Raw genomic sequence first — 16,821 nt, 5'->3', positions numbered from 1 at the left:
TCTGCACAGACAAGAATTATGCAGAACTTAAAAGTAAGTGCAGTAAATAACACAAGTAATTGTTTACCCAGTTCAGTCCAACATGACCTACGTCTGGGGGCTACCAAGCCAGGGAGGAAATCCACTATCAGTAGTATTAATTCAAAGCTAAACTCACCCGTTTACAACTCTTCACTTAATCCCTACCCAATGCAATTTCAATCTTACACTAAGATCAGAGTTCCTACTCACCCCCCTCAATCACCTCAGTGATTACTACCTTTAATCAATATTAAAGACAATTTTGAAGTCACACTTCAAACAACTCTTGATTGTGCTTAACAGCTTTAATCAAGATACACAGCACTCACGCTTAAAAGCTTAGAGTGACACAACACTTACAACTCAATGAACACCCTACACCAAAGCAATCATCTACGAGATAACAACTTGGTTTACAAGATATGTCTAATACAAGACTCACAAAAATACAACAGTGAAGTATGATGGACACACTAAATCTTCACGCCTCAAAATCCCCAGTTCTGAATGAAGGAACGACTTCCTTTTATATTGCAGCACTTGGGCCTTTACACTTGTATTTTCCTGAATTTAAGGTCACCCGAGTTTCCCTAAATTCCACATCTAGGTTACTAACAAATAGGTTATTTGTTAGGTTCATTAAATGTAGCTTGGTTGTTGATTTCCTGGATTTTCTCTCAGCTGTTGAATCCCTGAAGAATAGCCTGAGAAAAAGCTGAAACAAAAAACTAAACAACCTACAATATAGCATATGCTGTCAGGAATGAATGTCACAACATTCAGCTTGACATCAAGGACCATATGCTAAGTCTGTTTTTCCTGAAAGCAGACTGTACAATTTTGCTGAACTGTACAGGACCAAACTGTCCATTCTACAGTAGCAGCTTACATCAATACATGTCAAAGTATCCAATTTGACATTTACACATTTAGCCTTAAGTCAGTTCTGTTATCCTTTTGAAGGGCAGACTAAGAAACATACTGAAGTGTAGCAGAACACCACTCTGTCTATTATTCAGTATATGCTGTCCATGGTGAATGTCATAACATCCAGTTTGACATTCATATAGTAGGCCTTATGCCAGGTCTGATATTTCCTTGATAACCTGACTGCAAATGAATACTGAGCTCTAACAGAACACCAACTGTTCTATTCCTCAGTATCTGCTGATAGGGATGAATGTCACCACATCCAATTTGACATTCAATAAATCCTGTATTAGCTAATCCTGCAGTAAGTTACTCAGGTATGTCATGACATTAGTCAAGACATCAGAGTACAATTAGATACTCTAACCTCCAATGCAGTTACACAAACGCCTTCACGACATGTCATGACATTAGTCAAGACATTAGAATCCAGCTAGTGTTTTACCATACAATGCAGCCAATTAAACACCTACAAACTCCCCCTTTGGCAAATTTTTGGCTAAAACACTTTGATCCCACAACAAAGTTCATAGCAGCGGAAATCACACATCTAGCAGGTAATAGACCTAGCTAATACACTCAGAGTGACAGCACACTCACACAGATGGAAGTTAAATAAAAACTTCACATAACAACACACATACAGAAGTTAAATAAAAACTTCATCACACAACAGCTGCAGGGGAGGGAAGTTAAATAAAAACTTCACACACACATCAACATACGAACAGAAGTTAAATAAAAACTTCATCACACATCAGCTGCAGGGGAGGGAAACTTGAATCTGTCATGAATATCTGTTTTAACAAAATAATCTGTTGTCCTGGGGTATCACCCTGTTACTCCCCCTTTTTGTCAAAAATGTTGCCAAAGCAACACTTGAAATTACAGATCCATAAATAATAAACAGAATTACACACAAACGACAGAATTAAAAAAAGGATTTATTCCTCAGCCTCATCATCAGCCTCCTCCTCAGAACTGGCCTCCTCCTCACCCTCTGAGCTTTGCCTTGCAGCTCCATCTGCATCCTCACCAGACATCTCCAATTGAAAAATCAGCTTTTCCAAGGCGAGCTTCCTAACCTCCAGCTCTTTGCAAGTCTCTCTGAGCATAGCAATGACAGCAGCCTTATCTGGTTGGTTGCCAACATTGGATGTTTCTCCAGATGTCATGACAATGTCAGGAACATGCTTACCCAGGAACAGTTTGTAACTGAAGGCCAGTGGACTCTCTCTTCTTTGCACAAAGTCATTGTCTGTCAAGATGTTTGGGAATTGGTTCAACACAATGCCACAAATGAGAGACGGAAAGGCTATAGGTCCCTTCACACTGAAACTTCCAGCATGTTTCATGGTCTGATCAAAGATGTAGGTACCATAGTCCACCTTTGCCTTGGTGCCAACAGCATATATGAACTTTCCTAACATCACAGACACAGTTGACTTGTGATTAGTAGGGACCCAGTTTGCAGCTCCAACTTTGTGTAACATGGCATATTTCACACTGAGTTGGCTGGCCACCAGCTTCCCTTTAAGAGGCCACTTCCGGACTTGATTTGCAGTGATGACTTGACAGATTCTGTTGTCAGTCACTTCAAGCTCTGGGTGCATTTCATCCGCTCTTCCCAAATACAAATTGATGACTGAGGGGGAAAAAGTCACACACTTGCCACGCACATAGACCTTTCTAAATTCTCTGGACTTCCCATCTGCACACTCCTCTGACAGATTGACAATGAACTCCTTCACCAAGGTCTCATAGCACTTTGGGAGTTGAGTCACAGTTCTCATTAGCCCTGCCTCTTTAATCAGGTCCACAGTCTCCTTACACTCCAAGGCATTCTGAGCCAGTTCCCTCTCCAAGGCCAGTCTTTTGTGGTAGACATACTTCCACCTGTTCACACTAGAGGCAAAGTGGAAGGACACATTGTCAATGGGTACCTCTGGAACACTAGCAGCCAACTTGCTAGAGGTTGGCTTCTTCTTGGACAGGGATGTTGTGACATCACATGGAACATCCGAATCAGACTCCACCACAACCGCCTTGGTCTTCATTTTCTTGGGCACCTCTTTGCTCCAAGATTTAGCAGGTCCATGTCCTTTTCTTTTGCATGCACTCTCTGTCACTGTTTGCTTGGGAGAGGTTGTCTCATCGACCTCCTTGGTTGGGGACCTCTGCACCACAATCTTTTTCTCTCTCCTAGTCCTAACCCTCTTGGCTATGCTAGGGATAACTGAGGCCAACAGTTCATTATCAGAGAACTCTTCCAGGTTAACTGTGTCAGCTATAGGGTTGTCATCAACATCTTGAGTGACACTGACCTTCTCACCTCTCACCTTGTTTACAGGTTTATCATTCTTAGGACCCTCTTCAGGTAGTCCAGACACATTCTCTCTTAACACAACTGCGGTTTCTCGACATGCAACTTCATCGGGTATGATAGTGTTCAAGGGAACGGAAACCCCAGGAACATTCTGATCATCGGACATAATCTTAGTGACAATAGAAGCAATGGCATTATGCACATACCTCGATCCTTCCTTGGAAGGGTTGTCCAGAGCGATAACTGAGGAGATTCTGGAGACCGTTTCTTTTGGTCTTCTTGCATGGGAAGACGTTGCAGCGTTTTTACACCAACCTCCTCCCGGTTAGGGTTGCAAGACTCCGTGCTGTGGGAATCGGACACGGTAGTGTAGGAGGTGGTATCGGATTGGTGTGCCATGCTGAAGATCTCAGAGGAGAGTTGAACCGTTTCTTTGGAAGAAGGTTTGCACGAATGAGAGTTGAAGCGATGGAATGTGAAACGCTTGATGCAAGAGTAAGGTCTATTAGTTTTTGACCACTCAGAGCACACTATTTGTTGTTTAATAATTTGACTTACTAAACAGTAGCTAACTAACTTCATTAGTTGCTATAAATTATCAGACGTACACATTCCCTCTTTGCCCTTACTATTGTCACACTGAGTCACGCACAATGTCATGACATTCCGGGTGACATTGTACTCAGTCTGCATCAGGTTCCTCCATACTAGGGTTGACCACCTGCTACCAGACGCTAGGTATTTAGTTTCTGCAGACGACAATAATACACACATCTATTTATCCCTTGTTGTCATATCCTTTGTATGATGACCAATATGTGCCAATGACTCATAACTTTCAATCAGACATTTTCCACAGTATGTCGTTTTATCTAAAGACAGATATGGGACTCCTCTCATAGTTCCCTTGGAAATGCTCTTCTTCATTCCTTTTACATGAAGTTGATCAAGTCTTCCATGTCCCAGCTTCCCTTCCTGATCTCCCTTGGCTAAGGGGCACTTGGGGAAGTAGAGTGAGTCTTTAGATTTCCATAAATAGCAGTTATCTTTGGATCTGTCTCCTCTCATCACTTCCTGATTGCAACCATTCAACACCACACATCCTCCCTTAGTGAATTCCACTTTGCATCCTTGATCACATAGCTGGCTTATGCTTATGAGGTTTACAGTCAGTCCTTTTACTAACAATACATCACTCAGTTTTGGAGCTTCAGGACAGTCCAGTTTACCAACACCCTTGACTTCTCCTTTAGTTCCATCACCAAATGTCACAAACTTGGTGGTAGGAGGTTTTAGATTCACCACTAGGTTGCTCATCCCAGTCATATGCCTTGAGCAACCACTATCAAGGTACCAGTCTTGTCTGATAGGTGCCCTTGGAGATGTGTGAGCAAGGTTAGCAACACATTGTTGATTCTCAGGAGAGGGATGAAGCTTATATGCCTGCTGCTTAGGATTGACCTGAGGTGTCTGCTTAGCCGCCCATGTATGTTTCTTAATGGGGACATTTTGCTTAGCCACCTTCTTCTTAGGCCTACCTTGCGAGGTCTGGTTTGGGTATCCATGCAGCCTATAGCAGAAGGGTTTTATGTGACCGAATCTACCACAGTAATGACATCTCCATCTCTGAAATTTCTTCTTCTGATGTTTTCTCATTCTGGTTCTCTGATGTTGAGACATTGGATGTGACTTCTGCTTGAATTTCTGAACTCCAGCCTTAGACTTTTTGAGTTCAGGTGAGGAGTTCTTAGTGAATCCTAAACCAGCTATGGTTCCTGACTTCTGTCCCACTTTTAGAATCTCTTCCAAGGTGTCAGATCCTTTACTCAACATTCTAATGGATTTGGTCATTTGGTCTAGCTTCGAAGTTAGCAAAGAAATCTCACCATTCAGACCTTCTATAACTTTCAGCTGCTCCTGTTTCTCAGATTCTAGCTCTTTGATGAGTTTCTTCTGCTTTTCTCCTTGGATACATACTTCTGCACTTTTAACACATAGTTCTTTATATGAGGCAGCAAGTTCATCCAAGTTGAGCTCATCTCCGCTTGAGTCTTCCTCTGAATCACAGACACTGGTCAGAGCTGTGACATGTTTAGCAGATTCTCCTTCAGATTCACTCTCAGTGTCTTCCTCTGACCAGGTGGCAGATAACCCTTTCCTTTGCATCTTGAGAAAGGTAGGGCATTTAGCCTTAATATGACCATATCCTTCACATCCATGGCACTGGATTCCCTTGCCTTGGTTGAACTTTTCTTCAGAAGTTGATCTTTTCCTTATGTCAGACGGGATGTTCTTGACATTAGGTCTACCCTGTTGATCAACCTTCTTTATGAACTTGTTGAACTGTCTTCCAAGCATGGCTATGGCTTCAGAGATGCTTCCATTTCCTCCACCGTTTCCTTCTCCTGACTTCTCTTCATTGTTAGATACAAATGCTATGCTTTTGTTCTTCCTGTCAGCATCCTCACATAGGCCCATTTCAAAGGTTTGGAGAGAACCAATGAGCTCATCTACCTTCATCTTGCAGATATCTTGAGCCTCTTCTATGACTGTGACCTTCATAGTGAATCTCTTAGGCAAAGACCTGAGGATCTTTCTTACAAGTTTCTCTTCAGCCATTTTCTCACCTAATCCACCAGAGGTGTTTGCAATTTCAAGAATATTCATGTGAAAGTCATGAATAGTCTCATCCTCTTTCATCCTCAGATTTTCAAACTTGGTGGTCAGCATCTGAAGTTTGGACATCTTCACCTTGGAAGTACCTTCATGAGTTATCTTGAGGGTATCCCAAACTTCCTTAGCTAGCTCACAGTGGTGTACCAGCCTGAAGATGTTCTTACTGATTCCATTGAACAATGCATTCAAGGCCTTAGAATTTCCAAGGGCTAATGCCTCTTGTTCCTTGTCCCATTCTTCCTCAGGAATTTGCACACTGACTCCATCTTCACCTGTCTTCGTTGGATGTTCCCATCCTTTGTTGACAGCTCTCCAGACTTTGCTATCTAGAGACCTTAAGAAGGCTATCATACGAGGCTTCTAGTCTTCATAGTTAGAGCCATCCAACATGGGTGGTCTATTTGAGTGTCCTATATCCTTGTCCATGGTACTAGAAAGTAACTTCCCTAGATCTCACCCAGAAATTAACAGGCAGGGTGCCTGCTCTGATGCCAATTGAAATTCTAGTTATCAGACTTTCGATGTCACACGGGTAGTTATGACATCCAATTCTGCACAGACAAGAATTATGCAGAACTTAAAAGTAAGTGCAGTAAATAACACAAGTAATTGTTTACCCAGTTCAGTCCAACATGACCTACGTCTGGGGGCTACCAAGCCAGGGAGGAAATCCACTATCAGTAGTATTAATTCAAAGCTAAGCTCACCCGTTTACAACTCTTCACTTAATCCCTACCCAATGCAATTTCAATCTTACACTAAGATCAGAGTTCCTACTCACTCCCCCTCAATCACCTCAGTGATTACTACCTTTAATCAATATTAAAGACAATTTTGAAGTCACACTTCAAACAACTCTTGATTGTGCTTAACAGCTTTAATCAAGATACACAGCACTCACGCTTAAAAGCTTAGAGTGACACAACACTTACAACTCAATGAACACCCTACACCAAAGCAATCATCTACGAGATAACAGCTTGGTTTACAAGATATGTCTAATACAAGACTCACAAAAATACAGCAGTGAAGTATGATGGACACACTAAATCTTCACACCTCAAAATCCCCAGTTCTGAATGAAGGAACGACTTCCTTTTATATTGCAGCACTTGGGCTTTTGCACTTGTATTTTCCTGAATTTAAGGTCACCCGAGTTTCCCTAAATTCCATATCTAGGTTACTAACAAATAGGCTATTTGTTAGGTTCATTAAATGTAGCTTGGTTGTTGATTTCCTGGATTTTCTCTCAGCTGTTGAATCCCTGAAGAATAGCCTGAGAAAAAGCTGAAACAGAAAACTAAACAACCTACAATATAGCATATGCTGTCAGGAATGAATGTCACAACATTCAGCTTGACATCAAGGACCATATGCTAAGTCTGTTTTTCCTGAAAGCAGACTGTACAATTTTGCTGAACTGTACAGGACCAAACTGTCCATTCTACAGTAGCAGCTTACATCAATACATGTCAAAGTATCCAATTTGACATTTACACATTTAGCCTTAAGTCAGTTCTGTTATCCTTTTGAAGCGCAGACTGAGAAACATACTGAAGTGTAGCAGAACACCACTCTGTCTATTATTCAGTATATGATGTCCATGATGAATGTCATAACATCCAGTTTGACATTCATATAGTAGGCCTTATGCCAGGTCTGGTATTTCCTTGATAACCAGACTGCAAATGAATACTGAGCTCTAACAGAACACCAACTGTTCTATTCCTCAGTATCTGCTGACAGGGATGAATGTCACCACATCCAATTTGACATTCAATAAATCCTGTATTAGCTAATCCTGCAGTAAGTTACTCAGGTATGTCATGACATTAGTCAAGACATCAGAGTACAGTTAGATACTCTAACCTCCAATGCAGTTACACAAACGCCTTCACGACATGTCATGACATTAGTCAAGACATTAGAATCCAGCTAGTGTTTTACCATATAATGCAGCCAATTAAACACCTACACGTTTAATGTATCAAGTGTGGCTTAATCATGAGATCTCATTAAACATAAGGACATTATTCTTAAAGTATCCGTAGTCGAGCTTTTGTTGTAAAGTTGGATAACATTAAAGCATTAAGTCTATTATGTATATAGACTGATGATCACATCTCATGGATCATGGATAAGTAGTTATCAAGTCTTAAACATATGTATGAATATTAAGAGTAATATTTATACTGGATTGACCCACTATGAGAATACTATATAGAATATTATGCAAAGTGTCATAAGTTATTCTCATGGTGATAGTGGTGTATACCTCCCTTCGACCTGAAACCACTATGGATCCTAGATGTAGAGTCGAGTACCTTATTGTTGATCAAACATTGTCCGTAACTGGATGACCATAAAGACAGTTGATAGGTACTTCACGAAGCATGCTGAGGGACATGAGTGACCTAGATGGAATTTGCCCATCCCGCGTAACAGGATAAATGTCTAAGGATCCAATATTGAACTGGACAAGGATGACACAGTCTATGCCTTGTATTCAATATAAACATAAGGGCAAAAGGGTAATTGTACACATAAGTATTATCATAAAAGGATTTGTCAGATCACATGACATTTTCGTGTCTTGGGTAGCAGTGATGTATTGCTAGATACCGCTCATTGTTTATTATGTTAAATACGTGATTTAATATAATTACCAATATTGCGAGAACCTACAGGATCACACACAAAATGACGGATTGATGAGAGATAGAGTAAATAAGAAACACCGTAAGGTACGGTGCACTTAAGTGAATTGTAGAACATTGTAAGGTATGGTGCACTTAAGTAGAATACAAAATATGGTAAGGTACCACATGGTTAAGTGATTTTGTTATATCATAAGATATGGGTCACATACACTTATGTGGGCTTTTTAGCTTACAGCCCACACAAGTGGTTTTATAAATAGAACCCTTGTGCAGAAGCATTTGTTCATATGAAATTTCGTTTCTCTCACTCTCTCACTCAAAACCTTCATTCGTAGCAGCTAGCACTGAGATTGAAAGAATCCGTTCGTGTGGACTGAGTAGAGGCGTTGTAACCATTCAAAGTTCGTGATCACTCCTTAGATCTGCACCAAAGGTTTCAATCTCCACAAGAGGTAACGATTATATCATTGATCATGCCCATTCGTAAGGATCACTAAAGGAGAAATTTTTAATTTCCGCTGTATTTTAGATCAATATTCTCCTTCAGTGGTATCAGACCCACTTACGAAATCATGCATCTGATAGCTGTTTATTTTCTGTATTTTCTGTATTAATATGATTAAAAGACAGAATGAATAAAAGAATAAACGAGTAATTAAATTTGGCATCATGTGTGTACGATTTGGATGATTGATGTTGACTATGCTTCGGAATTCGACGTTAATATGGTGAAGCAACAATACATCGATCGTCCATAGGTTACACAATTGAGATCGATCAAGTTATATATATGATATAAGTAATTCTGATGCAAAATACGGTATATATGATATACTATTTCTGTTTCGTTCATTCAAACACTTAATGGTTGTTTTCCTTTGAGCGATCAATGGTCATTTGCTTCTTGATCCTACATTAGTATGGTGAAGCAATGACGTGTTGAGCAATGATACTGAATTAACAATCGAGGTGTGTTTGACGGTATGAATTTGCTGCATTAGGGTTCATGACGGTACAAGGGTTGTGCTGTAAAAGAGTTATGTGATTAGGGTTGTGACTGCACAAGAGTTGTGCTTTAAAGTATCAAGTGTGATGCGAAAAACGACGTCGATTTCAAATGAATTATTCATTAAAATTTTGCGTCGGGGCGTTGTCCCTACAACCCCGCAGGGGGCGCTGACCAGGCAGCGGAACCCCTAGCTAACTCTACGTAGTGTGATCGGTCGCCGAAATTTAATTTGGTTTATTTAATTAACAGAATTTAAATTAATAATAATAATGTATTTATTATAATTGTCTTGTGGTGATCAGTTATGACCTTAGTTTTTCTTTATTTTGTTTTGGGATTTTAAAATACGACCTGCGTGTCGTGTCGTCTCTTTTAATCTTTTAATGTAACTTCTTTTCTCATCTCACTCCCTCGTATGTAAAACGAGTTTCTTTTTTATAATGTAATGTTATGAAGAAAGAGAAGAATACAATATCAAAGGAGGACAACCTTGAAGAAGCTTAGATTGTTATTAGGTTGGCTTAGGTTCTCTCATTGGCTTGGGAGAACAATTGCGCTAGGGGCCATAACTGTTTCATTTTGTATGTATGTTGACACATGTGAATGTATGTTGATGCATGTGAGAGACAATTTATATGATAAATAAGCCGGTGAGATCAGAATAATTGCAAATTCCCTCAAATTAAATATTAAGTTTATGTTTTTCAAGTTTTAGCACTCATCAAGACTAGTATCGAATAATGTAGATTTCGCCTACGCGAGGTGCATATTCTATATTAGTAAGGTGCGATGGGATAATTGTAATATCAAATTTCTAAAACAATGGGTCAAACTTAACTAAACAAATTATATTAAGATTATATATGTTTAGAAGCAAGAGTTGGAAATGATCTATGTGATGGATTGGAATAAGGAGTTATTCACCCAACTAAAATATTCGAGAGTTGTATTAGATACAATTGGAAGGAGTTCCTACCTAAATAACCTAGTTTTGTGTAATCTGCCTATGCGGACTTAAAACAAAGTGAAATGTGGATCTTGACCCACTAGAAAATCTTCCAACGGGATTTTCCGAATCAAATGACGAGGGTCATTTGTTTTAAGTAAAATAGTGGGAGCATATTTAATTAAAGGCCTAATTAAATATGTTATTGATAATTATATTTTTATTATTTTCATGTAGATTACCATGACAACAAACACCTCTAACAACATTTTGCGATCAATCCTTGATAAGGAAAAATTGTCTGGGACAAATTTTCTGGATTGACACTGAAATCTGAGGATTGTCCTCAAATATGATAGAAAGCTGTATGTCTTGGAGAAACCTGTTCCTGAAGAGGAACCTCCTAGTTCTGCACCTAAGACAGAAAGAGATGCTTATAAGAAGCATGTCGATGATGCCAATGAAACTGCTTGCCTCATGCTAGCTACCATGAACTCAGAGTTGCAAAAGCAACATGAGAACATGACAGCGTTCGATATGATTGAACACCTGAAGATGCTCTATCAAGAGCAGGCAAGGCATGAAAGGTTTGAAGTTTCAAAATCCCTTTTTCAAGGAAAGTTAGCTGAGGGAGCCCCTGTAGGTCCTCATGTGCTCAAGATGATTAGGTATGTGGAGAACCTTGAGAGGTTGGGTTTTCCCATCGGAAAGGAACTCGCGACTGATTTGCTCTTGCAATCGTTGCCAGATAGATTAAGTCAATTTGTCCTTAATTTCAATATGAATGATATGGACAAATCTTTTCCTGAACTGCTAGCCTTGTTAAGAACTGCTGAGTAGAATTTAAAGTTAAAAGGGAAGTCCATTCTAATGATCGGAAATGGAAAGAGGCAGAACGAAAGACCCACCAAGAAGGGTGATAAAGGGAAAGACAAGGAAGTTTCCAAACCCAAACTCACTGCTCCTACTTTGAAGCCTAGTGGAGGCATAGTAAAGGAATGCAACTACTTCCATTGCGGTAAGACCGAACACTGGAAGAGAAACTGCCCAAAGTACCGGGAAGATAAGAAGAATGGAGTAGAGACTTCAACTTTGGGTATTTTTGTTATTGAAATTAATTTATCTACTTCTGCATCATGGTTATTAGATACTGGATGCGGTTCTCACATTTGTACCAATGTGCAAGGGCTAAAAAGGAGTAGAGAGTTGGCAAAAGGTGAAGTTGACTTACGAGTTGGCAATTGAGCAAAGGTTGCTGCTTTAGCCGAAGGAACTTATGTATTGACTTTACCTAATGGTTTAATAATTCAGTCAGAGAACTGTTATTATGTACCTGCAATTAGCAGGAATATTATTTCCTTTTCTTTTTTGGACAAGTTTGGTTTTTCATTTATAATAAAGAATAATTGTTGCTCCATTTATTTGAATGATATATTCTGTGCTACTCCACAAATGAACAATGGACTATATGTCTTTGATCTTGAAATGCCTATTTATAACATTAATACTAAAAGGATGAAACCTAATGAGTTAAATCCAACTTACCTTTGGCATTGTCTATTTGGCCTCATAAATGAGAAACGCATTTCCAAACTCCATAAAGATGGACTTTTGGACTCTTTTGATTATGAATCATATGAGACATGCAAATCTTGTTTAATTGGAAAGATGACAATGTCTTCATTCACAGGAAAAGATGAAAGATCTAATGATCTTTTGGCCCTCATACATATTTATGTATGTGGACCATTGAACATACCAGCCAGAGGAGGTTTTCAGTACTTCATCACATTTACTGATGGTTTTAGTAGATAGGGTTATGTGTATTTAATGAAACACAAATCAGAGTCCTTTGAAAAGTTCAAGGAATTCAAGAATGAAGTACAAAACCAAATAGGTAAGAATATTAAAACTCTTCGATCATATCGAGGTGGTGAGTATTTAAGCCTAGAGCTTGATGTCCATCTGAAAGAGTGTGGGATTCTATCCCAACTTACTCCTCCTGGAACACCCCAATGGAACGGTGTATCTGAGAGAAGAAATCGAACCTTGTTAGACATTGTCCGATCCATGATGAGTCACGTCGATCTTCCAAACTCCTTTTGGGGACATGCACTATTGACATCAACTTACACACTTGACCGTGTTCCATCCAAAAAGGTTGAGAAGACACCATATGGGATATGGAGTGGTAAGAAACCACATATGTCTTACATGAAGATTTGGGGTTGTGAAGTTTATGCGAAACGATAAATTTCAATTAAGCTTGAGCCCAAATCTGACAAATGCTTATTTGTGGGGTATCCTAAAGAAATAAGAGGGTATTACTTCTACAATCCTTTTGAGGGCAAAGTGTTTGTTGTTCGAACTGGAGTTTTCCTAGAAAATGATTTTATTTCCAAAAGAATCAGTGGAAGGAAAGTAGAGCTTGAAGAAATTCAAGAATCACAAAGCATTGATACACCTATGGAGGAATTAGAGCATGAAACATCAGTAGTTGTGGAAGAGCAACCTGCTCAAGTAGAACAAGACCATCATAGGTCAAGCAGGATACGTCACCTACTTGAGAGATATGGATATCTTATAACTAATCAAGGTGATGTATTACTCATGGATCAAGATGAGCATGTGACCTACCAAGAGGCCATAACTGGTCCCTAGTCTGAGAAGTGGCTAGAAGCCATGAAATCTGAAATGATTCCATGTACACAAACCAAGTTTGGACCTTGATAGAGCCTCCTGTAGGAGTTAACCCTATAAGATGCAAGTGGGTCTTCAAAAGGAAGTCTGGCATGGATGGTAAGGTACATACTTATAAGGCAAGACTAAAAAAGGATATAAACAAATTCACGGGGTTGACTATGATGAAACCTTTTCACCAGTTGCAATGCTTAAATCTGTTCGAATTTTACTTACTATCGCTCCATATCATGATTATGAAATATGGCAGATGGATGTCAAAACTGCTTTCCTTAATGGGAATCTTCTTAAGGATGTGTACATGACACAACCTAAAGGATTTGACATACTAGAAGAAGCGCAAAAGATATGTAAGTTACAAAGATCAGTCTATGGATTGAAGCAAGCTTCCGGAAGCTGGAATCTTCGTTTTGATGAAACAGTAAAACAATATGGATTCATCAAGAATGAAGATGAGCTTGTGTCTACAAGAAGGTTAGTGGAGCATGATCGTCTTCCTGGTATTACATGTAGATGATATATTACTCATTGGAAACGATGTCCCTACCCTACAACAAGTAACATCTTGGTTGGGGAAATGCTTTTCTATGAAGGACCTAGGTGAAGCAGCCTATACATTAGGAATCAGGGTCTATAGAGATAGATCACCAAAACTGCTTGGCCTAAGTCAGAGTACATACATAGACAAAGTGCTGAGACGCTTTAATATGCATGATTCTAAGAAAGAATTCATACCTATGTAACATAGTATGTGTCTATCAAAAAAAATAATCCCCTTCAACTAAGGAAGAAAGGGATCGCATGAATAAGATTCCATATGCATCTGCAATAGGATCTATCATGTATGCCATGTTATGTACTTGACTAGATGTCTCGTATGCTTTAAGTGCAACGAGTAGGTACCAATCTGATCCCGATGATGCTCATTGGGTAGATGTCAAGTATATCTTTAAGTATTTGAGAAGGACTAAGGACTCATTCTTGATATATGGAGGTCAGGAAGAGCTTGCTGTAATTGGATACACCGATGCTAGCTTCCAGACAGATAAGGATGACTTTAGATCGCAATCTGGTTATGTATTTTGCTTAAACGGTGGCGCTGTAAGCTAGAAAAGTTCAAAGCAAGATACAGTTGCTTATTCTACAATCGAGGCCGAGTATATTACTGCCTCAAGTGCAGCAAAGGAAGCTGTTTGGATAAAAAAATTCATTAGTGAACTTGGCATAGTTCCTAGCATTGTGGATCCCATTGATGTCTATTGTGATAACCATTATGCTATCGCACAAGCTAAGGAGCCTAGATCTCACCAACGATCCAAACACATACTTAGGAATTATCACCTCATTAGAGAGATAATAGATAGAGGAGATGTGAAAACATGCAGAGTACCTACACTTGACAATATTGCTGACCCACTAACAAAGCCTCTTGCGCAGCAGAAGCATGATGCCCATACTAGATTTATGGGCATTAGGGGTATGCCTGATTGGCTCTAGTGCTAGTTGGAAATTGTTGGTGTAAGCCCTAGAGGCCAATACTTTTGGTACTTATATCGAGTTTTTTAATAATAATAAAAGGCTTTTTCTTTATTATGTTTGTTTAATAAAGTCCCTAGAATAGCTAGTCTGTTTAATGTATCAAGTGTGACTTAATCATGAGATCCCATTAAGCATAAGGACGGTATTCTTAAAGTATCCGTAGTCGAGCTTTGTTATAAAGTGGGATAACATTAAAGTATTAAGACTATTATGTATATAGACTGATGATCACATCTCATGGGTCATGGATAAGGAGTTATCAAGTCTTAAACATAGGTATGAATATTAAGAGTAATATTTATACTGGATTGACCCACTATGAGAATACTATGTAGAATTTTATGCAAAGTGTCATAAGTTATTCTCATGGTGATAATGGTGTATACCACCCTTCGACCTGAAACCACTATGGACCTTAGATGTAGAGTCGAGTGCTTTATTGTTGATTAAACATTGTCCGTAACTAGATGACCATAAAGATAGTTGATGGGTACTCCACGAAGCATGCTGGGTGGAAATTTCCCATCCCGCGTAACAGGATAAATGTCTAAGGGTCCAATATTGAACTAGATAAGGATGACACGGTCTATGCCTTGTGTTCATTATAAATATAAGGGCAAAAGGGTAATTATACATATAAGTATTATCACAAAAGGATTTGTTAGATCACATGACATTTTTGTATCTTGGATAACAATGATGTGTTGCTAGATACTGCTCATTGTTTATTATGTTAAATACGTGATTTAATATAATTACCAATATTCTGAGAACCTACAGGGTCACACACAAAAGGACAAATTGATGAGAGATAGAGTAAATAAGGAACACCGTAAGGTATGGTGTACTTAAGTGAATTGTAGAACATCGTAAGATACAGTGCACTTAAGTAGAATACGAAATATGGTAAGGTACCACGTGCTTAAGTGATTTTGGTATATCAGAAGATATAGGACACATACACTTAAGTGGGCTTTTTAGCTTACAACCCACACAAGTGGTTCTATAAATAGAACCCTTGTGCAGAAACATTTGTTCATATGAAATTTCGTTTCTCTCACTCTCTCACTCAAAGCCTTCATCGTAGTAGCTAGCACTGAGATTGTAGGAATCTGTTCGTGTGGATTGAGTAGAGGCGTTGTCACCATTCAACATTCGTGATCACTCCTTAGATCTGCATCAAAGGTTTCAATCGCCACAAGAGGTAATGATTCTATCACTGATCATGCTCATTCGTAAGAATCACTAAAGGAGAAATTTTTAATTTTAGCTGTATTTTGGATCGCTATTCTCCTTCAGGAACTAGAGTCCACATACCATTATTTAATAATGCATCAAATTCTTCTGAAATGACTTGTCTCCAATGAGGATGTTGCGTGGCTTATTTAATGTTTGATGGTTCAATATTCTCGGATAGTGGATGATGAGAGACATGGAAAAACTTTGTTGGCTTAAAAAAAGTTATTTTTGGATCTTGTTTACATATGGTGACTATTAGTGTCTACAACATTTTGGTTAGTGGGAATTATAAAGAAGTTGAAGAAGAGTGATTGTTACTTGATGAAGTGTTTGAACCCAAAGGATCCTTATGGACTAAGTTGGTAGGCATTGTGGGCAAGGGATTCAAGTGAGGTATGTGTTCAAGAGTTAGAGATGGGGTTGAGTTAGGTGATGGTTGTGAATGCAATGGTATGATAGTGTGTAATTTTAGAGGTTTGGTTGGGGATGTTGGAATGGTGGTTGAGATTAGGTTTATGAGGGATTGATAAAGGTAGATATTGTCATAAATTTTGACATATCGAGAAGTATATATTTTATGAGTTCTAGGATCAAGGAATTGGTAGACATATTTGGAGGGTGAATATCCTATGAAGATGCAAGGACTAGACTTAGGTTGAAGTTTGCTAGTTGTATAAGGTTGTAGCCATGGGAAGCAGAGATACGCAAATGCATGTAGATGATATGTAGAGGAGAACTTTTGTGATAAAGAATTTGGTTTAGAGTCTTCATGTCA

The sequence above is a fragment of the Lathyrus oleraceus genome, chromosome 7, assembly GCF_024323335.1.
Source record: "Lathyrus oleraceus cultivar Zhongwan6 chromosome 7, CAAS_Psat_ZW6_1.0, whole genome shotgun sequence".
Taxonomy (NCBI): Eukaryota; Viridiplantae; Streptophyta; class Magnoliopsida; order Fabales; family Fabaceae; genus Lathyrus; species Lathyrus oleraceus.
The sequence above is the reverse complement of the archived record's forward strand: the minus strand, read 5'-3'. Positions refer to the sequence as shown.